This window comes from Apteryx mantelli, chromosome 1 (assembly GCF_036417845.1).
Source record: "Apteryx mantelli isolate bAptMan1 chromosome 1, bAptMan1.hap1, whole genome shotgun sequence".
In the NCBI taxonomy this organism is placed as follows: domain Eukaryota; kingdom Metazoa; phylum Chordata; class Aves; order Apterygiformes; family Apterygidae; genus Apteryx; species Apteryx mantelli.
The window spans coordinates 143,942,545-143,966,348 of NC_089978.1; the positions used below are offsets into that span (position 1 = coordinate 143,942,545).

A 23,804-nucleotide genomic window follows, 5' to 3' on the forward strand; every position below is an offset into this window, starting at 1 on the left:
AACCCAGGGAGCTGCTGTGTCAACCTTTGATACACCAGACTGCTGCAGAAAGCAGTGCTTAGCTTCCTTGTAAAACACTAAATCTTAAGAGAAGAAAAAACCCCCTCTCTTTCCCTCTGTATCGTGAAATATTACACCTATAGAAGCCAGATTATTTCTATGTCACCCCATCAATCTCAGAAACCAGTACAGGACTCAGAGTCTACATATGCACAAAGGACAAGGGAGAAGAAGCATCCCAGTTTCCTCTAAAATTTCCGACTGAGGTGACAAGAGCAGGCTTTGTCTGCACTTCCTCCTCCAGCCTATGATTCTACCTGATCAAATGTTGCTTTAGGATAAAATATATCATTTTCAACACGGGTTACCTCCACCAACAATTACAGAGTAATATTTCACATTTACATTGTGCTGTTCTTCCACGGACATCCTTGACTTCTCAGTCATTCATTAATTCAGCCAAAACAGCTCTTGGGTGTGAAGGTAAAATACATGATCCACACTTCGTTGTCTACAGCGAAGAAGATAAAGGTGATGCGACATGCCCAGGCCACGCAGCGGGTGGGTGGCAGAGCTGTCGAAAGCCCCCAGGATGGCTCCCTCCCCCTGTGGCAGGCTCCCACAGGGATGCTCAGGGGCTAGCGTGGTACTCCTGGGAGGCCGGAGAGGGATGCGGAAGAGAGAGCTCCTCGCCAGGGGTCGCAGGGTGGCTGTTCCTCTGTAGCCACTTCTTAACAGAGTTGTCGCAATACAGCACTGCTTCAGGATTAAGAGGCTAAACAGCAGAGATTGCTTGCTATTGGTCATGAAGAGGGATGGGAGCGCCGACCGAATGACTGGGAGGGTGGGAAGGATGGTGGACTGGTGGGAGCCCTCCCGTAGGCTCCGTAACGAACACTGCAAGCTTCTTAAATAGAACAACCGCACTCAGCACATTTTCACAGCCGAGATTGTAAAGTACTGTTATATTAATTCATTTAATGCCAGCATGCCGTACACAGTGCTAATATCACTATTTTACGCACAAGAAACCTGCAGCTCAAAGGTTAAGTGATTTATTCAAAGACATGCAATAATCTCAAGAGCGTGGAAGGAACACCCAACACTATCTCCGGTACCCTCCCTTCCCCCTGCAACATTTCTCCTCATGAAAACAGGCCTCTCTCTACCAGAAACTCTTAGTTCATCTGTGGGGCCCACAAGCTGCAGGTGACTCTGCATGGCAAGCCCCTAAGCCTGCACAAGGTGTCCGAGAGGTAGGGGGAATTCTGTGTGGCTGCAGCAGCCTGTCCACATAGAGCTATCTCAAAGCCTAAAATAATGCACAGGTATGTGAATATGTGCTGACTGTCCCACAGGTTTTATGCTGCTGCTACAAGGCAATGGTAGGATATACACCGAAGGCCACATAGTAAACATAGCTTCTAAAAAACTCATTGAGGGAAGCGGTGTAGTTACCTGCTGGTATGTGTATAATGCATACAACGTTCCAAGTGGGGGTTGTGGTTTAATGACTGCATTGCTGCCCCCTGCAAATGTTAAAAAAAATTCTGGGCAGACCTCTCCCAAAACACAAGATTGGCTGCATTTGCTTAAAAAATGAAAAAAATCCAACATTTTATTTACCTAATATTAATCTTTACAGTATAATTATGTTGTCTTCCTGCAAGTTTCTTTTTGACTGTAATGAGAAAGCAAAAGAAATAAATGTTCACGAACAGGAACATTAAGAAATTCACAATTTATGAAGTTCACAATCAAGCTGCCAATGCTGTGATTATTCTGGGCCAGCTTGTCTGCTGCTATACAGTTACACTAGTACAACAGCAGGTTAACACTGCAGTGATAATGGTGCAAGTGTGAGGATATAATCAGTAAGAGAATTTGTTATGTCAACTTTATTTACCAGAGCTTTGCCATTTAAAAAAATAATTCAATGAAGATAAATTTTAATTGAAAAAAACTCTCACTAATTTACTTATTTCCCCTCCTCTTTGGGGGAACTGAGCAGAAATCCCTATGGAAATGCTGAATAGTATGTGCTCTGCAAGTAAAGAACAAAGACGTAAAATTTAGCTATGGCAGAAAAGAGTTAAAAAACTCCCAAGACAAATGCACTTTAGTTTTTCATAAACCACTCCACAAAACTTAGGACATGCCTCAACACATGCCAAAGCTCAGGAATTAGTCTTCTGAAAAAACACACTTCTTAAAGGCACAGCACGTCCTGCTGCACCAGCAGAGGAGGGGGAAGGTGGAGCGAAAGAAGGAGATGTGACTATCAGGAAAAAAATAAAAAGAATGGAGGGGGAAAAGAAGTTGCAAACCTTATGACTCATCAATTCTTTTGCTACAATATCCACAGAAGGCTCCTTCATCATCAGGAAACAAAGAATAAAGAGAATAAAGAAAGTATAAAACCAAAGAGGCAACTATTTAAACCCTCCCCCCCGCCATCCCACTCACTCGCCGCAAGCTCTGGAGATAAAGACACTCTCAAGGACAGTTTCTGCCTGTCATCTGTTGAGGCTGGTCATAGGACAGCCTTGGTTTTGTTAGTCCTTTGTTTCATTTCCACCCTCACCACAGCCAAGCACTGATTTATAGGAGGGGACTTGGGTTTTATGGGGCCGTCTCCACAACATCAGAAACATCTCCTGTGTGCTCTCGTGCTTCTGCGCCCCGTGATGGATGGTGCCTGCACGACCACACAGTTTCTCTCTGCCAGGCAGAGCTGTGATATCTGCTCCCTCTCTGCATGTAGTTCTCTGCAAGGACTCACACATGAGGCTTCTTTGCCTTTTCTGCTGTGAGCAAGAAGAAATGCTAAGAGTCCTCTGACTACTGCTAGAAAGGGATGATATGGCCTCCCTCACCATTTTTGCAGTAACATCCGCAAATGCTGCCCATCCTACAAAACTTCACACCTGACCTGCAGCCAGCCACGGCTGCTGCATTTCCATTGCCTGCCTTGAGGACAGACTTGCACCAAATAAGGACACCCAAAATCACTACAACCTGTGGAGGATCAGGGCCAATTTCCAAGAAATTCCCCTTAGAGTGTTGTTCAGTATGAGACAGAGTAACATGACTGTGCCTAGGAGACTTTCCCAGCAGAAACAAAGACCTGTACCTGAGCAAAGGACCTGCAGCAACCATCATTTCTTTTCACAGTTTTCTGTTGGACAACATATTTTATCTGTTCACTGGCTGCTTGTGCCTCTCAGTCTCCCCACCTTGCTCCCTACTTCTCACCTTCACTCCCTGCTCTTGTGCTCCCTCTTCCTTTTAGCTTTCTCGGTTAGCTAGCTCTTTCTTAGGAAAAGCTTTAAAGTGCAAAGGAGATGGAAAGGAAAAAGAAAAAGGTGACAAAACCACTGGCGCTAACACACTGTTTGCAAACCACTCTTCAGCTGGTTTTAAAGGAATCACCTCTTTGTCTTCTCTGTTTGGACTGTGAGTTCTTGTTTAGCAGAGGTGCCTTTTCACTCTGTACTATAACTAGCAAAATAGGGCCCTGAGCTCAGACCGAGTTCCCAGTCACTAACCTAATATAACACAGGACATGAATACAGTAATATCTATAAGGAAATCTTTGCTCAAAATATCCACGAAATCCCTTCCCCTTTCCCAGGAGAAGTATTCGGTTTACAAAACACAACAATACACACAGTACTTAAAATACAGTAGATTGCTAAATCTTTTATCCTTGTCCTCCAGGAGATAGGAATTAGGACAGGTAGCCTGGAACAGGTCTGTTATGGCCCCATCCAAAACATCAAGTTTTCCATCAAAAGGCCATTCCCCTAGCTCATATCGTTCCTCATTATCTTTTTGCAGGTTCTGGGAGTTAAAGTTAGCACAGTGATTAGAATGAACGTGATAGTTATGTTGGAGGAGGTGAGGATCAATGCTTTGAATTAGAGGACCTGTAGCATTACCACCCCCCATTCAAATCACCTCCGAAGAAGGAGGAGGGCATCTGAGCATCAGCCGTGGCCATGGCAAGTTTCAGTATTGCCCACTCACCAAACTCACAACCCATTGCAGCGTGTATCATACGAACTCCAAGGCAAGCACACAACATTGCTGTTAACTGGAAACTAGTCAAACCTATAACTGTGATTTAGAAACTAAAGTTTGACTGTTCTGATCTATAAGCAAATCAAATGTTTAAAATAGTTTGTGCTTTTATTACAAGATCATGAGATATTGGAAAATTAACCTTACAAAGTAACCGAGCTCATAAAGCATATGACTTTTTTCTTCCTGAACTCTATGTGAATTCTTTCCTAAATTGCATATCTTGCATAATTTTAATTGGATCCCAGAACACCATGACCTTGATGTAGCAGCCACAGTATCTTAGTGCTGTCTTCTACAGTTATATATGGTACAGTGCCTTCCAAATCTGTGAATCCTGGGAGCTCAGAGTTGTGTGCTGCGCAGTGCTATTTTTCTTATATCCAAACATTTCTGATTCAAGGTCTTCCAAGAAGTCTCTGATTGCCTTGGAAGGTCACCAAGATAAAGAGCCCACTTCAGTAACTAGATGAGTTTCTAATAAACTGCACTAGTGGCCAGCTGTTAGTAACAAGTGATATCCTGGCTTTACCGTTAAGGTAGCAAAATGGGAGCATGATTGGAAATACGAACCATGCCTTGAGATTACTGCCACCTCCTGTGCATAACTCATGGAGGTCACTTCAGTACTGATCAATGCCAGAGACAACTCTGCAAATTTGGGGGATCTTTGACTCTGATGGTACTACACTACTGTTACTTTAACAGTGCTACAGCTCTCTGGAACAAATCTTATAGTCCTGTAAAAGTCACAAAAGCCTAGCCTGCAATATGAATGGATTTTTTTTAGAAGATCTATCATTCTCCTTTGGCACCACATGGATTTTTTTTTTTTAAATGGAAAAATTTCCAGAGAGATTTTAGAGATAAAATCTAAAATTGTAATTACTGACTATGTGGTTGGACTCGGTAGCTTTTGGCAAGCTAGAGGTTTCATGAGAAACTTCTAAAATGATGATCTTTGCCAGTTTTTCATGCACACATGCTGAAACAGTCCCTGCAGAGTGAGATATGGGCAGTGGAAACAGCAATGGTACAAAAGGTCTTCTTCTCAGAAATAGTTTCACTCGTACATTTAAATCTTGATTTCACAAGATCAGCAGGTCCAGCACTATATGACCTCCCAGTATCTGCTAAGTCTGTTTTCTCAGGAGGCTCAGGGAAACAACTAATCTCAAAGGGAGAGTGCTCAAATTTTTTAGACTCAATGGCAAGGTTTGGCAAAACTCCTTTCACTCTCTCCCCAGCATATCAGCCAGCCATCACCATGACATCACCACCTGAGTTACCGTTTGGAAGGAATGCCTCGCTATCGGGGAGCTAAGGGAAATTCCATTACATTTCCTTCCAGAAGATATTTTTTTTTCCCCACAGGGTAGCAACAACTAGAAAACTAGTTGAGGAACTCCTCTCTCCCTACAGTCTCTGTAAGCACCAGCATCCTCAAGCTGTTGGGGAGGCAAGGTAAGGTGAAAGAACAGAGCTGTTCACGCAGAAGTTTTGTGCATCTCCAGCAGCTTTGTAATATCATTTCTATTCCTGATGAGTTTTGTTGCTCAAGCTTTCTCATCCACCAGACTTTCCTTAGTCATTTCAAAAGATTGCTTCTTCAACCTCAGGCTGTATTAACTTTTCACCACAAAATAGTTCAAATTCCGTAAATGTATAGAAAAATAAAATTCCTGTTTTTTACAGAAAAATGGTAAGACCCTCAATGATTTTTAGGCTTTGTGGCATAGGGAGCCATGAGCCATCCAGGATCTTTCAGGCTTGCTGCTGTAGGGCTACTAGTGTTTTAAAGTCCACACAGATCCAGTTTAACAGGAGCTCAGCTCCCTACTCCAAAGCAGAGAGCTTGAAGGACTTATCTCAAACAAGGTTCCCAACTGGGGAGTTGGGATCCTGGTACTGAAAGCCCTGGGCCATGTTGGGATGGCCCCCTGGGATGCACGGCTCCTTCATATAGAAAGCCCTGGACCAGGCAGTCCAGGGCTTCCAGCCAGCACCTACTTGAATCTCATTCTGGGTAGCATACTTCATTTTGGGAAAATCATTACAAAAATTTTTTTTTTTGAAAACCTCTCATGAGTGGGGAAGCCCATACTGTGGGTCAGGTCCACATTCAAATCCCTGCCTCATTTTCTTTTAAGGTACTTTAATCTTTAGAAATCAGCTGGTACCAAATTTCACCAACTGGGTACTTTCAAGGTAAGCTGTTCTGACCACCAAGAAGAGGAGAGGGAGAGGACGGAAGAAGCTTCTGTCTCCTGGAGAAAGTGGATTTTGTCCATCCTTAGCGTTAAAAACTGACAAATCTGTTCGTCTTAGTCTACCTGCTTTTAAGCGCATTTGAGCTACCTACCAGGTTTCAGCCTGATGACGTCTGACGGGATGAAGCTCTTAAGTGACAGGTACGTGCGCACACCGGGGGGGGGGGGGAAGGCATTGGAGGGCGAGGGGCGCATCCACCTCCCCGGCACCACGCTGGGAAGAGTAACGCGCCACAGGGGGCAGCCTGGGGCAGGCGGCAGCAGCACGGGTTGTCAGGACATGCATCCACAAAGACTTAGTCCCTACTATGATATTTGGGTGCTTGTAATCATAGGGCACCAGTCAGAAGATAAAGGGAAGCAAGTATTTTTCTTTTCTGAGCCTCGGAAAGGTCAGATTTGGATTTAATTTTGTTCTGTGTAATGTTTTGGCTTGGTTCTTATTTATTCCAAGTGAGTTCACCCATTTCTACTGTAGAAATAAAAGGTCATGAAACTGTAGAAGTCTCTCTCCTAAAAGGGATACTCCCTTCTAGGAAATGAATACCACTGAAGTATACTAAAAAAAAAGGAAAATGCAAAAATATATTCTGCTCCTGGCAGACCGGTGGAACTGCAAGGATATGAAGCTGTGATCATAGCTGAATGTACTTACAAAATCCACACTAAGAGACACTTTGGATGCCACTTGCCTGCATGAGTTAAGGAATCTGTTTACTCTGACTGACAAAAGAGAGGTGGGGAAAAAAGCAAAATGAAACTTTTCACCTTTTCAGTAAAAAGCTGCTGTCTTCCCTTGTGCAGCATCTGCCTGTGCAGCAGTAGGAGGAGCCGGCACAAAGGTGTGGCGAGGCAAGGAGAAGGCAGGAGAGGAGGGAAAGTGGAGGTGAATCACTGTATACATATAAAACAATCCTGGCCTTCAGCTAATACTCCACATGCTGAAAAGGAGGGGTGTGTGTGTGGGGGGGTGTTTGGTATCATGTTCATTTTATTAGTCACCTGTTTTAGAGATTGGCTCTAACTGAAGCTTTTGGATTCAGATTTGAACGCTGAGGAATGAGAGTGTCCAGAACTGAACTTTTGACTCAGGCTGGCATAAAGATAAATGACTTTTCAAATCCAGCTTTTTGGCTCATTGACTCCATCTGAGTTCCTCTGGTTTATTCTGTACAAGAATTTAGTGTGTCATTTGAAAGGTAAATACATCTGACTTATTCTGCTGGAATAAATACAAATTTTCAGTATTCATTTACTGTAGTGTGTTGTTTCCTAATCCACGCTTTTAACAGAAAATCTAGTTCAAACAAAAAATCTGTTTCAAACTTTTAAAGCATTTTTTAAAAGGCAAAATGCTTTGCAAGTCTGTTTTTAGGTACCCAGTACTGTTTAAAAAAAAAAAAAAAAGTTATAGGAGCTTTAATTTTTTAAGGCCGAATCCATAATAACGTGCAACTATCTTTTCCTATCAGAAGGCTTCAACTTTTGTGGCCAAAAAAAAAGGCATCCAAAATTATTAGCTACTTTGTCAAGTCCTAGTCAAGAGGCTTAATGAAAATATGACCCAGACCTCAACTCTCACTCATATTTATGTACTTACTTTTCTTACTACTTTACTCAAGAAATAAAATCTAGTGATCAAAGTCAGGTGCTGAAACAGTTAACAGTCTCAATTCAGTGCAAAAAAAAGAACAGAAGTTCTAAAGAAATTAAAAAAAATCAAATTTCAAACCAATATCATGATTTTTGAGCCTGGTTATGGCTTTTTATGGCCTTATTTTGGCAGTTCTCATTATTTAACTTCTGGAAGATTATTCAAATCTCAGTGAGGTGACTTGTTCGCCTTTTCTTAGCTCTATGAAAGCTTTTTGATTGCTTTTGTGTGGAATTGGGCAAAAAAGAGGAATGAATCATACTGTTTTCTCCTTCCTTTACTTATAGAAGAATTAAAAGTAATAAATATAAGACTTCATCTGTTTTACAGGTGAAATTGTTGTTTTACACATAGTTAGACAGATTGATAGATAGATAGAAATATTTATGCTTTTATCTACACTTAACAAATGCAGATATTATTGTCTGTATTTTACTCAGATGGTGAATAAGGAAAAGGAAGAAAACTGGCATAGCACTTGAAATCATTCCTTCCTTTTGGTTAAATAGTCTTCAAGAGCTAAAAGAGAGATGGGACGCTCATGACTGCAACAGCCATGCAGTAATCTGGGAGGTCAGAATTGGCAGGTGCAACTACGAGACCCTTGAGATAAGTTCTGTCACTCCACCTTGGCCTTTCTGTTTTTTAAGCTCACTCAGTAATAGTGATTAGGAAATGATCCAAAAGGGGCATTCATCTGACTAAAAGTGGAGACGTACAGGAAAATCTAGCCCTCATTTTAGAGCTGCTGGAAAAAAACAGGCACGTATGTAAAATCAGATGAGATGAATCTCATCCCCAGTCTGTTTTACTGCCTGATTGATTGTGATACAAATGTAAATAATTTGGCATCCAACTAATGAAGGTTCCACTCCCCAGAGAACATGTTCTGACCCTAGAAGAAAAGACCTTTTGGGACCTATCTTTGGTTTACAAACTCAATTGGTGTTTCGAAGAGGAAGATATTAAATTAGGAAGTATTTCCAGGGGCGTCTGCTGTTGAGATTGGCCAAAGGCATGACAGGGTTCAGAGAAAGGGGCAAAGTTCAGAGCCTTTGTGGGAGAGCAAACAGGATTTGCTGGTAAGGGGCATCTTTTCTGGCTAGGGAATCAGCTGAGTTTTCTAGGAAAAAAGAATAATATCTACGGAAGCAGGGGACAAGGTGAATTAAACAATAAATTGCGTCATGTTCACCTCTTACTGTTGGAGAAGAAGAAAAAAGGGAGCAGAGCTGTAACTTCTCCAGGAACTTCTCATTATACTAATTGAGAAAAGACTGAATGCTGACCAGCTGTGACAGTTAGTGGTGCCAACCTCCTGTATTATCCCACTACTACTCCACTGCTTTCTCTGTCCTTGCAAGTATAGCAAACACAGTGCTCTGCTGTTTCTGATGTGGCCACCGGCATGCCACGTCTTGCGCATGTGCTGGGTTTGAAACCTGTGACATTTCCATTGAATAACATGGGACTATACACATCCAGAAAGTTAAACCTCTGCAAATGTTTACAAAGGCCATGCCCTGCAGATACCAACTACTGGGGGCCCAGAACCTTCAATGTGTGTTTTCTATGGTCCCTACTACAACAGGACCAGAATCCTGACTGAGACCTTTAAATTACATCATACCACAATGAAGAGCAAATAATAAACTTAACTGTAAAAATATGCACACCTGTTGGAATACAAAATCTGAATATAATGCTGCACTTAAAACCATAAGAATCACTTTAAGTCTATTATATTGCCAGCAGGTGAGAAGTTATGGCTTTTGCAGTGAAAAACACAAGTGGCTATAAAATACTGAGTTGGCAGTAGATGGTCATTGTTTTTTCATAAGACGTTGGTGCATCTTGGCAGCAAACACTCTGTCAGGGTGCTGCTAAGTTACTCGCGGTGTAATGTCTAATAATGCCTCGCTTGGTGAGAACTCCCTTCTGGCTGTCCGTCAAAGTAGTGTTATGGATTACATAGTAATCCCTAAACAACGTACAGCGGAATAGTTTGCAAACACTCTGCTAGCAAGGGAAGGCATGTGCATGTCTGTTTGTTTACTCCAATGCAAATGCAGTTATTCACAACATCAAGAGAAAATTTAATAACGAGATGAAGATGGAGTATTCACAGGGAAAACTTTCCAGAATATTCCAGTATTTAGGTCAGTTTTTATTTCTACTAGTAATGAGTGAATTCTCTTAACAGCAATATTTGGAGCTGCTGCTGACAGCACTCATGTTTAGTAACGGATTAGTTGGTAGATTACCAATTTAGTTAATAGCAAATGTGGATAGATGATTTAGAGAAAGTTGTAAAGTTTGGAAACAGAAATTTCTAGCTATGCTTGAAATAATATGGGCATAGGTAACAGAAATTTCTCTACAAAGTTATACCCAGATTCTTCCCGCACCTTTTCCAGAGGAAAAGCCCATGAGGAAGACAGCAATATCTGTGCCTACCCTCTTCACAACCAGAGACTGCAGAGCTCCCACTGTAGTATGAATAGCTGTCAAATACCCCATCTCTGCTATTGATGCTGCTAACTCATTTCTTAGGCAACCCAGACATCCTGAAAACCCTTGGAAAAAAGGTGCAACACAAATGAAAATATTTTCTCTCGCTTTTAAACATCTGTGTTCAGTTTAAAGATAAATGAAAGATAAATTCTGCTGCAAGTCATATGCTTGTATTGGATATGGCGCAAGAGCTCAGTGAGAGCTGCAGGGTACATCATGAGTATTTACACTTTAACAGCCTGGGATGAGGTAAAGCAAGCACTGTAGCAAAATCCAGTTACCACTGTAATGAACTAGCATGGAGTAAGCATTCTCATCATTTACTGCTTGATATAAATTTGGAAGAAAGCATGCATTGCTCAAAGCAATTCAAAAATGAAGGTTTTTTTGTTTTTTTTTTTTAAAGGAGAACCTTTTAGAAAAGGCTTCTTTGCTTAAAAATCACAGAAAAAAATGAAGCCATGGCAGAGTTTAGATCCTGCAGTTTAGTGATAAAGTAAATAAATCTTCAAGAGAAAATAAATCTCTTAATAGGTTCAGAGAGAACATGAATTTGGTGGAGGAAACTGGCAATTGTTTTCTGAGAAAATTTCTAAATTGCTTTGAAAAAATAAGAACTACTATGTGTGACGATAATATTAAAAAGAAAGAGAACATCAAAGACAGATTAAGAACATTTACTTTCCTTTCACATAAATATACACACACGCACAAACACACCCCTCTCTCTCCATACGTGACTAGTGTTTTCTGAAAGCAATTTCAAGAAATCTGTAAAATTCCCTACTTCCCCAAAACCTCAAATCTCAAACAGGAATCCAATCCTAGAATTGACTGTTAACTAGCATTAACATGATGGATGGTTGTGCCGAAGCACTACTGTAGCAATAGCTATGGCTGTTTAAGATATTGCTACCACTCAGCTGTTTGGGGCTGCTTCTCACCACACCCCCGTATATATTGATGATATTTAGGTCATTTGAGAATTCCTCATACGCTTCAGCGCACAGGCAGCCAAGGTGGCTCTACACGTTTCTGTAGCAGTTGTCTGACTATGATCTCGGGAACAGCATCTGAATCCTCCCATTCAGCTCAAGGTAGCCCCATGATCTAAAAAGCAATAGGTAACACCAGAGCTTTTGTATTACCCGCTCCAGCTTTCTGATGGCTTTTTTCCCCACGGAGATGAATTTTATTTAGAGGCTCTTCTCCGAGAGCAGAACTTCCAGCAATTTTCTATACTGCTTGCTCCCAACCCTGATACAGCTGTGACTAGACTGACAACTGAAAGTTTATGCATACCATTTTTTAAAACTGCACTAAAGCCAGAGGGAGATAAGCTGACATGAGCTGATGTTAAAAATCACAGAGTATTGCACTGTTATTCAGATGTTTTTCTATGACAGAAAATACAGTGGGATCTGTGGGAGATGTTGCAAGAGAGATGTTAACCCTAGTCAGTCCAAAAAAACGAACCCCAGAAGTGGTCGGAAATTGGAAGCACTTTACAGTTGCAGATAGTGTTGTAGAAACATTTGCTTACCTGCTAAAGGGAGAAGAAAGCAAGACTGAATAGCAGATAGTGAAGACTCTGCAGCCGGTTTCCGAGAGTCACATGAAAATCGTGACAGGTGGTACAATTTGGTTGAAAAATTCGGCCACTTGCAAAAAAAAAGGCAGCTCTGCAACAGAAGATGAACAAAAAGTAGTATTGCACATACTGCTAATCCAGGAACTGTTTCTCAAGAGCGCACTAATAAGCTCATACCCAACACAGAGAGAAGTGAAAATAAGTGATTTAATTGGTGCTGTTTCACCTCATCGCTGATATAAATGAACATTTCTTCCTGCACTTTTTTGTTCAAACTGTTTTGTTTTCTTCACAGGGGACTGACTCACTGACACCAGTGTAAACAGCGACACTTACCACCAGCGAGGCTGACAGCTTCCATTAGCACACATACTGCAAGCAGTTGTGTATTCCAAAACCAAGGCGGTGACAGAGAAAAGGTTTGAAACATGCTGCATGACCTATGGTTGTCACCTTTGGAAAGGAGCTGTTCAGTGAGGCCCAGAAAATCTTAAAGGCATCATTTAGAAATGCAGGAGATTCTTGCTTTAGGGCTTCACATAGTGGTAGTAATATCACTGCCTGGCCTGAGCTGGACTTGAAGTGCCTCTCTGAGGTGACTATGAACACAACAAATGATCCCAAACTGGATATCTCAGTGCAGCATAGAATTTATTATTATGCAACTCCTAACCCCAACATAAAAATTTTCATAATTTAATGTTTTTTTTTTTATCACTGGTCAATAGATATCAAAGCCAATCTTTGTAATACATATATACAGCCACGCAGACGCATTCACACACACACACACTCACATTCTGAGTGGGGTTCGTCAGAACCTTGTACTTTGCATAGCCATCTGCACCAGCTCCAACACACCGCTAAATCTAACTAAGCATATTTACATGCCTTTTTTGGCTAAGTGTATCCTGAATACAAAACACTCCTGCTTTTATTTTGAGGTATTTCATACCCACTTTGCAAGGGTGTAAATAAATTCATGTGTTTTAAAAATATATCTGAAGATCAGTCTTTTATGAGTTTGAGAGAACTAAATAATCACCTCATGCCTCCAACCTTTTCATCTGCTCTTAAGGACATGAGCTTTGTCCTGCTACCACTTATTTTAGTCAAAATCAGAGACGTCAGTTGAAAGAACAGTATTGTGCTAAGTCAGTACAATTTGATTGAAATGAGTTAAAGAGCACAGAGGCAAGCAGCTCAGTTGACAGCTTGGAGAACAGGAGAAGTTATCTCCAGCATGGAGACTGCGGCGCCACGGAGTGATATTGTGAGTACCTGGGGGCAAGGCAGCGACAGTGACCTGTTCAGCTGCAAAGATGCAGATGGAAGATGACACATGAGCACACTTCAAGTGAGGTATGTATTGCAACCGCTTAAGCAAAATACAGACACAGTATGCTGGATATGAACATACTATTCTAGCAGAACTTCTGTGGACGCAGTGGATTTGTACTAGTATATGAAAAACCGCTCTAGGCAGAGCAAGCTGTATTAAAAAGAGCAAAATTTTCATGATATGAGTTTATATTAGGAGCTTCTGCCACAACTGCTGGAGTGGTCAGGACACCTACCTCTTTCAAAAGCTATGATCAACTCAGCACTGCTGGAAGTGGGTACTATCAAAGTACAGAGCAAAGTCTAAAATAATAAGTGTTGTCATGAATTTTTTTTGTGTCCCCTCCTCCCCCCCACCAGCTTAAAGGGGGAACAAAAAAGGTACTTAATCATCTCTCTAACTTCGTGCATGAGACACCTCACTGATTTTAGACAGAAATGGTTCTCAGAAGATTAAATGCTTTAAGGGTGTGAAAATACCATTTTGCTTGGAGATCCTGCTTTGACATTTCAATGCCAGCAGTTAAAAAAAAACAAAAAAACCCCTCCATTTTGCCTGTAGCCTGTGATAATTTGATCAACTGAGATAATAAAGCAACACCACAGTGCTATTTTGGGGGGGATTTTAGGGGGTTGTTGCGGAACAAAACTCAAAATCCATTTTTTTAATTTAAATCGACCTGACTTTGATGATCAAAGCTCAGCTATTCCTTCAATGTGTATATGCAGTATATATATATTTTTTTAAACTTGTGAATTAAATTTATCTTGCTTTCATCTTATATCCTCTACATTGCAAACTATTTATAGGTTATGGCAAAAGGGAAAAAAGAAAACAAGTGAAAAAAAACCCCCAAACATAATGCTGTTGCACAAAAGCTTTAGGAGCTTGTAATTAAGCATATTCCCCACAGTGGCAGAGCATATGGTATTTTTGCAGGAAAAGCCATTCAAGAATTCATATAGCCTTTTGTTATCAAGTAGTGATACCATGATCTCTTGTTATCAAGTATTGATACCATGCTTTAACCAAGTATTTCACAGAGGTGGCATTTTAGGACTGTTTTACAGTTTTCTCAGGCACAACACTACTTACTTATCCCTCCACCTTACTACAGGGAAAGAAGCAATACAAATCTCTGAGGGGAACCACTGCGCTTCACAGATCACTGTGAATAACTCAAAATACTTTTGCAGACATAACCATCATTTTGTAGTTTTAAGACCTGAGACCTCCTGACCAACACAGGAAAGAAACATGACCCCAGAGGCTTTGGACCCCAAAGCTGCCATGAATTCAGGTTAATTTCAAACTGCTCTGAGCCACAGGGCAGTGTGATTTTCAGACATGTTCAGTACTCGTGGCAAAGGAGAAAAAGGTGTATAATGGCTCGTTTATTAATTCTACTTTAAAGAACAGTTATTTGGAATTTGCTCAAATTCAAAATGCTTGTCCTGGCAGAGAGGTTAGTGGTCCAAATACTAGTGAGTACTCAAAAATATGTGATATAACACAGCATCATGCATCACAGGTGCATTACAAATAATGCATTAAAATAAAGGCCTTCCTTTTCCAAATGACTGTACTTTAAAATTAACTTATTTGTGAGTGTGGGTGAAGTTCATTTTCTCATACAGCATGAGCTTCTCAGCCGAGGCAGTGTCAGTTCCCACTCAGGACTGACAACTGGGGCTGCTGCAAATCAGTGTTTCAGTTGAGCTGACAGAGTTGCCCACTTACATCTACTGCTTAGCTAGCTAGGGCCAGAGGAATCAGCCTCACAGCCTCTAATTTCTGGTATCACCAGGCATGTCTTTCAATTCAGCCGTGAGTGACCAGCAAATAAGCTCTTTCGTTTCAGCAACTGCAGTCTACAAAGAGGCAAGCCAAGAATCAACACGCTAAATGGATGCGGAGACTGTAATTAAACTACAGTCAGCCCAGCAGCCTGACGTGATCGAACTCTGTTATGTGAAAACCTGCAGCAGCAACATTACAGACCTTTTTCTATTGGAGGATTTTAATTTGGGGCTGCAATGCCCGGGAAGAGCATTGAGGTGACGGTGGCTGCAAACTGCAGAGGCTGGGTCACTACTTGCAGAGTTTTGCAAGCTCTGCTAAGTCAACTAGAAGTGCGTGGGAAGGATGGAAGGAAAGGACATGGTTATAAATCATACCATCTATCCTCTCTGCTTTATTCCTCAAGTTACACACACGCAGATGTTAAAATAACAGGATTCACCCAGTCTAAAAACACCAAAATGCCTTCCTTGTTATCTTAGGTTAGACTTTCTCCACGCTCAAAACTCCATTAATTCTAACTCATATTTTAAACCTTTCTCATTCTTCATTTCCTATACTCTGAGTCTTAAACTTGAGGACTAATTGATAACATGGTCAAGGCAAGCACAGGTTACCGAGAGTACGTTGCATGGAGGGGCATAGACTTATGAATTCGATTTTGCAGGACTTTAAGCCAAGGCGGGAATGCTCCCTGGGAACGCTGGTCCATTTTCATGAGCACTCACTCACCTTGTGACAGCTCTCCAGGGCCTTCCCACAGTTCCCAGGCTATTACCAAACGGGATCAATTAGACTAGAAAAGAATCTGCTTCCACTGGAAACTGGTTATGTAGTAATTCCCGTTATTTGTTACTGAATAATGCAAATGTTTAATTCATATTTGATTAAGTGAAAATATTTCACAGTCAAAGCCTGCAAATGCAACTGCATCCATACTGGTGTTTTTACACTGCAAGCCGGCTGTGAATTTATTCATGAAAGTAAAACAGTAACATGTTTTTCAAGGGATGAAAAAACACACATGAAAAAACAGACCAAAAAAAATCCCAATGGCAATGCTCCTCAAGTTCAAAAATGTCTTTGCAGACCGAGATTTCTAGAAGCTTTCTGCACTGCCCTGGCTCTGCTTTTAGTGAAAATTATAGAAAAATATTCAACAATTTCAGCAGGAAAAAACTGGAAAATCCTATTCATGATGTGCATCACTTTTAGCTGAATTCATATTTAATATATTAGTGCCTAGATTTTACAGGCATCCCATGTACAGAATTCACGTTAGAGTCAATATCCCACAGTGATTTTAATAAAACATTAAAGCTTCAAATAATTCATGGAGAAGAGTTTCTGGATGGGTGAATGCAGTGTAAGTAAACATTAGAAGTTCCCTTTGAACTTTCCATGAGTGACTTCAGGAAGAAACAAAAAGGCCTTTTCTCTGCTTCTATTAATGCCACACAATCTCGTGAATTTTTGCCACGGCATTTGAATGGTTTTACTGGGAAAAGATGCAGCTGAGAGTAAACAAGAGGGTATTTTGGAAGAATTTCACTTGAGCAACTGCTGGGTCTCCTTTGCTGGCCCAGTCGCTTTAGCAGGCTGACTGGCAGGGACTGTCAACTGATTTACCCCATATTTGAAAACTGAGCAAATTCATGCAGGTTTTTGCACAGCAGCCTGGCTCTCTCTCTGCAGCAACATTTCTTCCAAAAAAGAGGCATCTCACTTCAGCTGTCTTTCCATTTTAATAAAATGCAAACCTTCCTTACTCACCTCCTTTCTCATTCCCAGGAATTGCTGCGCGGTGGAAAAATGTAAGGGAACATATCGATTTGTCTTCCTATTTATAACCAGCTCCTGCTCAGCGGGGAGGTGGTGCCCTGCCCACAGCCCCTCCCCGAGTCTGGAGCTCAGCTGCTGTCTGCAGAGGTGCCAGGCCACATTTCAAGCAGCTGCTTCTGAAGCACATGGAAAAAACATCTGCAATGAACAGTAGCTACCTATTAAGAGCAACAGCAACCCTTTATGGAGAGATTAAAAGCTTGATGGATCATGGACAACTGCAAGGCTCGTAACCACCTTGGGGAACCAAATCTCACCTTCTCAGCCAGTCCATTGCCCCAGCAGGGCTGGCAGTACCAAGCTTTGGAAGAGGCAAAAGGAGAGGGAAAGGTATCTCATAGCAGAATGGAGCCCAAAACGATTTCCGATGCAGCAAGAATATTAAGTCTGCATGGAAAAAAGTAATGAAAATGTCACGACCCCACAAATCCCGCGTACATAACTCTATTTCTATCTTTTCACAAATCTGTAGATTTTGTTGAGCATGCTCTAAGGCCCACCAACATTAATGTGAACTTCTCCACTCAAATCAAGAAGCTCAGCACCTTTCAGGCACACACCAGAGCAAAAAGCTGCTCAGTTTCTTCTATTCTTAGAAGACAGCTGGAGTTACTGATGGCAGCAGTAGGGAGCACCAAGCCTAATGATGCCAGCATCATTACCAGATTAGGGATGTATGCGGGATCCTTAGCTGAGTTTTAAAAGCAAAGAGATGTTCACAAGGCCCTGATCGCAGAAGAACATTTTGATAGGGTGCCACAGATTGGGCAAAAGGGATGTGAAACATCATAACACTAGGACTGTTTCCAACATCACCATGACTGCAGGAAAAAGAACTCCTATCCTGCATGCATAGTACTCCACAATCATGTACCCTGAAAGCAGAGGTAATTGCCGCTAGCTTTTAATAATGTAAGGAAAAAGAACAAACAAAACCCAACAACAAATAAGCAGTTCACCCTAAGCTCATTACAAAGGGTTTGCAAAAAAGGGGCAGATCTGGGCAGGCTTCCTCCACAGGACCAGCAAGAGAGGTTTAAGAAATTATGACCCTGCTGCCCATCCCATCCCTTTCTGCTGGAAGCTGCTCTACCAAAGCAAAATTGGCAGAGGGGATGTGTGATATTCTTAATCTGTTTCTGTGCAAAACCCAGTGGTTTCAGGCACGATGCCAAAGGAACGTGAGGTTCCAGTGAAGTAGCCAGAGGTAATACTGATTTACATTCGGGTCTACCAACCCAGCAGATTTGGTGGAGGAAGGTAGCAAACAGCTGGAGGCAGTGACTGCTTAAATTTCTCCAGACATTTCTACTGTACTAACCACGCATGAGACAGCAGCTGCTTAGTCAAAACCTTCATGAGGAAACCTAGTAACATGAGAGTACAACCCCACAGCCTGCCTCTACGGCAGTTCTCAAACCACAGTGCTGCTACCTGAACCCCTGAAAAAACAGTGAGAAAACATAAGGGGAAAAAGACAGAAGAGAGGTTTTGGCTACAGCTGTAGCGAGGATGATACCCCAGGACAGCAGAGTGTAAAACATTGGTGGGAGAACATCAGCTGGATTTCTAATCTCTCAGTTAGCCAAAGTTTAGGGAGACACAAATCATGGGTTTGGACTTATCAGACAAAAGTCAGCAGATTTTTGGCTCCATAAATCTTCCATCACTGAAACCAGCCAGTGACTAGAAAAAAACATGCTGTCAGGATTGTGTGTGCTGGCTGCAGTAAGTAGGGAAGGGTTTTGTGGGAAATAAAAGAAACTACAACTTCAGAAAGTTGGATAGAAAAAGTAGCAACTGTTGCACTATCACAAAAAATATCTAAAATTCAACTTAGACATCATTTTGTGCTCCTGCCATGAATAGTTGAAAGTCCTACAGAACAAACACTAGGGAGCTGTAATGTCACCCCATCATCACCTCTCTGAACAGCTGAGAGCCACACATTGACATTCTAAAAAATATTAAAATTTTCAGTGATGATTAAAGTGCAGAGCTATTTTGGGGGATTATCCACTGCCTGAATGGCCCTTCAGGCTCAGGAAGGCACCTTGCCAGTGACTGATTTCTGGAAAATCTCTATGACCATTAGTGATATCAGAGGGGAAAAGTAAAATTAGTGTTGGTGCTGGATTTTTATAATTTGATGCACAAGGTATTTTCTGTTGACATCAACAGATACTGGATCAGGACCTAGCTCATTATGAAAATGATACACCCCCCCCCCCGAGTCCACAGGTCCAGGAGAGTAAAGGTGGACTACCTACAGCTTGTGCTAGGGGTAACCGCTCAGACTCTTCTTGAGCGCCCAACTCTGAGATTTCAAGAAACATAAACAAAGCCATTTACAAAAGCACAAATACACGCTCAGTATTTTTGTTTAGTTTCTAGTATTTATGACCTTGAAGTTCATGTCTGCCTGTTCTCCACATTTCTTCAGCAGGATACTAAATACATATTCTTCGCAAATAAGAAGAGAGCTTTCCTGTGCCACAGAAACTGCAGCACAATGTAGCAGATTGAGGCCCTGATCTAACAAAGTTTAAGCACATGCTTAACTAATTTTAAGCACACAGGTCGTCCCACTATTGCTAGAACGAATCATTCCCCTTTGCTTCTGGATAACCTTTTAATGTTTCAAAACTGCTCATTATGTATTCCCAGAGATAGGATTTGATCCAGAAAAGGTGCATGTACTGAAATTTTATTTGGCTTCCAAATTCCAGGAAAATCTTGGGGGTGGAGGGAATGAAAGAGTGAAGGGAGAGGACATGCAAGGTTTTCGAGCAGTTGGAGGCTCTGCCTCAAGTTACGCTTTATTCTGGCAGGACTATTTACCAGTATTCATCTCCAGTGCTTGATGTTCACTATGCGATTCATTGGGCTGTCTCGGCCGGACGGAGAGACAGTGACCTGTTCATAGCTGAGCAGCTGCATCATTCAAGAGGACAGATGGGGAAGATACAGCTAGGTTTTTTCCTCTTCTATACTTCTCTCCCATCTTTTTTTTATTTCCTTTTTCTTTTGCAGAGGGGGAAGAAAGAGGAGAGAGCTCCTTGGACTGCAACATGCTCAAAGAGCAAATTAAATTTGCCTTATAATTACTTCCTGATTCTCCATATTAGCAATCTGTCTTCAACCAGACAGATGGAGGCCGCTGCTGCACAGCTGTTCAGGCAGGGGCAGACCTGACAGGCGAATGGCAGGCAGGTGCAGCAGGGCTTTCGTTCCCCAGCCGCAGAAAAATTAAATAAGGAAGAAATCCCAGTCTATCAGCTGAGGAGAGGGGGATCTGGAAGCTGTTGCTGCAAGGTGGCAGGTGGTTTATCAGAGACAGATCTAATATGTGCTTCTCTAAGACGTAGACTATGTCAGCCTACGCTGGGCATTTACCAGATGACTGAAGGAGGTTGAGCCTCCTTGTTAGCACTGGCCTTTGGGGTACCAGCTGTGATATCGTTTGGTACCAGGAGGCACAGAGCCCTCCCTAGCCTGGCCAGTGGGTAATCTGCCCCAGACCTCCACTGCTCCTATCTGTCAGTGCCTGCACACAGTGCTGGGAGAAAAACAAAATCCCTCGCTCTGCCTCAGCAGTGTGGACCAGACAAAGCAGGAGGAAGGCGAGACTGCCGGAACTGCAGGAAGCCAACGTCCAGCAGGTAACAGGAGCTCTCGTGCTCTTCCCCATGCTCTGCAGCTAAACAGAACGCTTTGGTTTACACGACTGCAAGGCAAACACCTTAAAAGTATGAACCTTCCTTTTAACTAGCAGAGTGGGAAGGTGAATAAGCAATGCCCTGGGAAACAAGCACTGGAAGTTTGTCCCAAGTAGTAGTAACTTGGTGGCTTTCCTATGAGTCTTGTTCTCTCCCAGGAAAACTTCAAAACTGTGTATCTCCAATCCAGATGAAGGGTAAACCCCTCAATTCAGCCAAGGATTCTTCATTAAGTTCAAATCCATTACTTCTCCCGGAGGAAGGGAGTACACTCTGTAACCAATACTCACACCACTGATGGTCAGGGGACTGACTCAAGGAAATAAGGTCAGATTTCTCACGTGACAATTAAAAGCAGTTCTCATCAGACCTCTTATTTTTTGTTAATTTGGAAAGTGAGTGTATATATGTGTGTGTGTATATATATATATATATATATACACACACACACACACACACATATATATACAGGGTCATATATATAAAAATATATATACATTCATATGTATTTTAAGTGTCTATTCTCATGTACTTATGCAAAACCTAATACAATGTAGTTCATAAAACTCCTCAGTTGTTTGCATTATCACAACCAAGTAAGGACAAAACCAGCAGCACCCCTACTAGTCACTCTTCAGTCATTCAGTGTCAGAAGACGAGGTCTGTTTGCCAGCCATCAGGAGAGTGTTTCATTCCAACCTACTGCAGCGATAGCATCTCTGTCAGTTCCAAAACTCAAGGGCCAGAAAAAGAATATAAAAGCCTCAACACAGTCTTGCATGCTAAACTGGTGTCAGCTGGACTGAAAAGAAACATCTTTATCAAAAAGAAAAAAAAAAACATGATTCATCAGAAAAAGAAACAAAACAAAAGCTTAGCAAATTCTTCCCCATTCTCCTCCACTCAAAAAAAGCAATGAGTTATCCTGGACTATCCAAATGGTTCCCAATATGGCCAAAATTTTACATCACTTTGAAGCCTACATTTTTTTTTTAAATAAGAGCTTTTTCAGACCTGATGGGGGGTTTGTTTAGCATCTTTCTCTTCCCAGTTTTAATTTGCCAGGCTGTCCTGACAGGCTGTATCCTCAGTTGTCATGTTCTTGACCCTCATAGTCACTCCTACCAAAATTGCCATGGCTTTTGACATTTTTACATATGAACGGAGTAAACCAGCAAAGGAGGAGTTATCACCTGTGCCTCAGTTGAGCATTCAGAGGAAGGCGGCTACCCGCACTGAGCTCTAGGAGCTTTGGGAGTTGGAAAAATCAGGTGAGGGCGCACAGGAGATTAAAGACCAGGGTTCTCCTAGAGAGCACGTACCACAACACACTGACATAAACAGTCATAAAAGAAACTGCCAATTGTTAGCTTCTCATCAGGCAGATGAGAGGAAAGAGCTGCTAGAAAAAACAAAACAGGAAATTTTAAAGATGAGCAACATTTTGCCAACACATTAATCAGGCTCATGGGAACACTCCAATTTTGCCTCAACAAGATTGCTGCACTAGTGTTAAACTGATTTATTTAAACCAGTCTAAGGTTCTGTTTAAATACTGTTACACTAGAAACGTATCCTCTTATGGATGCAACTGAAGCGGTTAAAGCAGTTATCGGCTCCGGCTATCCCTTCTACCTGGCAGGCAGAGGTTATTATCAGAGAAAAGCACCTACAGGAGCACTAAGACAGCCATCTTCATTTCATCAGCTGCCATTTGCAATTTAACCTTTGCTTTGCCTACTTTGCATCATCTGGCAAATGCCTCAGTGCAATTTTCAGCTGGTTCCAGGAGAATACAAACCTAACTTTAATGTAATACTATTTACACCTTTCCATAGCCCTTTGTAAGCAGGTAACAATCCTATGCAACTAACAGGAGCCATTTAAATCCTGAACAAAACAGCTTCTTCAACAAAAGGTAATATAGTTGGAGATTCATGCTTGTTAAGTTATCTTCAGCCACCCTGAATATCTTCAGGAAATGCTGGAGATCCAGCCCCACAAGTAACTGAACGACAGTGTGATTTGGAATTCAGATCCAACAGCACAGCACAACCATAAGATCTTAATGCACACGACACCAAACTTGGGGAAATGTTGCAAAAACTCTGCATTACAATAGCAAAAGTTAGGTGATAACCAAAGAGAAGGAAAGGTGTGGATATCCAGGCATACTGTGGAGCTTGTCAAAACTGTGGATAATGTTTGCTGGTACATGCTTTAATGCCCGATTTACCTGGAGCCTTGTCTTTCTCTCTGTTCTACATTGCACAGTGACATAATCATCTGTACAGTGCTTATAATGGAAGGAAGAGAGAGAGATTTTTGCCAGGGCCACAGTATTTACACTGGATCATCAATTATTCCACTCATGTAATACCAACAAAGAAAAAAAAAGAAAGAAAAATAAAAGAAATGGAAAAAAGTGAATCAGAAGAGAGGTCTTGAACAACAATAGCCAGCTTTGGTAACACTTACCTTCGCTGAGTAAAAAACAGACCACGTACAAAGGAAAGGAGCCAAAGGAGAGGAGCCGTAAGCTCACATGCAAGGCAGGATGGTTGAGTGTGAATATATCTTCAAGTAGGACCATTAACCTTTACAAATGTTATCGTTCGATCTATGCTGAATTAGCAGCGAGAGCACTGCTGTACTTTCACAGCACTTCAGAGAACAATGCTGGAAAGTTGCCACAGGTTAACATGCAAAGAGAATGAAGGACAAAAAACCCAGAGAACTCAACCCCCAAACCTCAAAACTGTTAAAGAGACTGCACCAGCCTCAGGACCATTTCCTAGACTTTATTCAGGCAAAATTCTCTCTCAGGTCAAGGGCAATTCCACCTCAATAAAAATTAACTATGAGTTTAACAAGTACATCTTCCTCCAATTTTTAAGAAAGAGAGTTCTAAGCATCCGTGAAATAGCCTAAATTAGTTGCATTTGCAGATTTTGAATTATTACTCACTTTTTGCATTGTTCTCAAACTG

The 23,804-nt window shown here is 41.6% G+C and overlaps 1 protein-coding gene across 3 annotated transcripts in view; it reads right to left on the reverse strand.

Moving 5' to 3' along the window:
- PRR5 (proline rich 5) overlaps positions 1-23,804 on the reverse strand; it is a 94,859-nt gene that overhangs the window by 58,878 nt on the left and 12,177 nt on the right. For 2 of the 3 annotated variants that reach the window (XM_067305358.1, XM_067305342.1), the window contains exon 3: positions 12,065-12,203. The exons of the other annotated variant lie outside the window; for it this stretch is intronic. The gene's annotated coding sequence lies outside the window, so the exon portion shown is untranslated. The remainder of the gene's footprint in view (positions 1-12,064; positions 12,204-23,804) is intronic. 3 annotated transcript variants of the gene reach the window in all.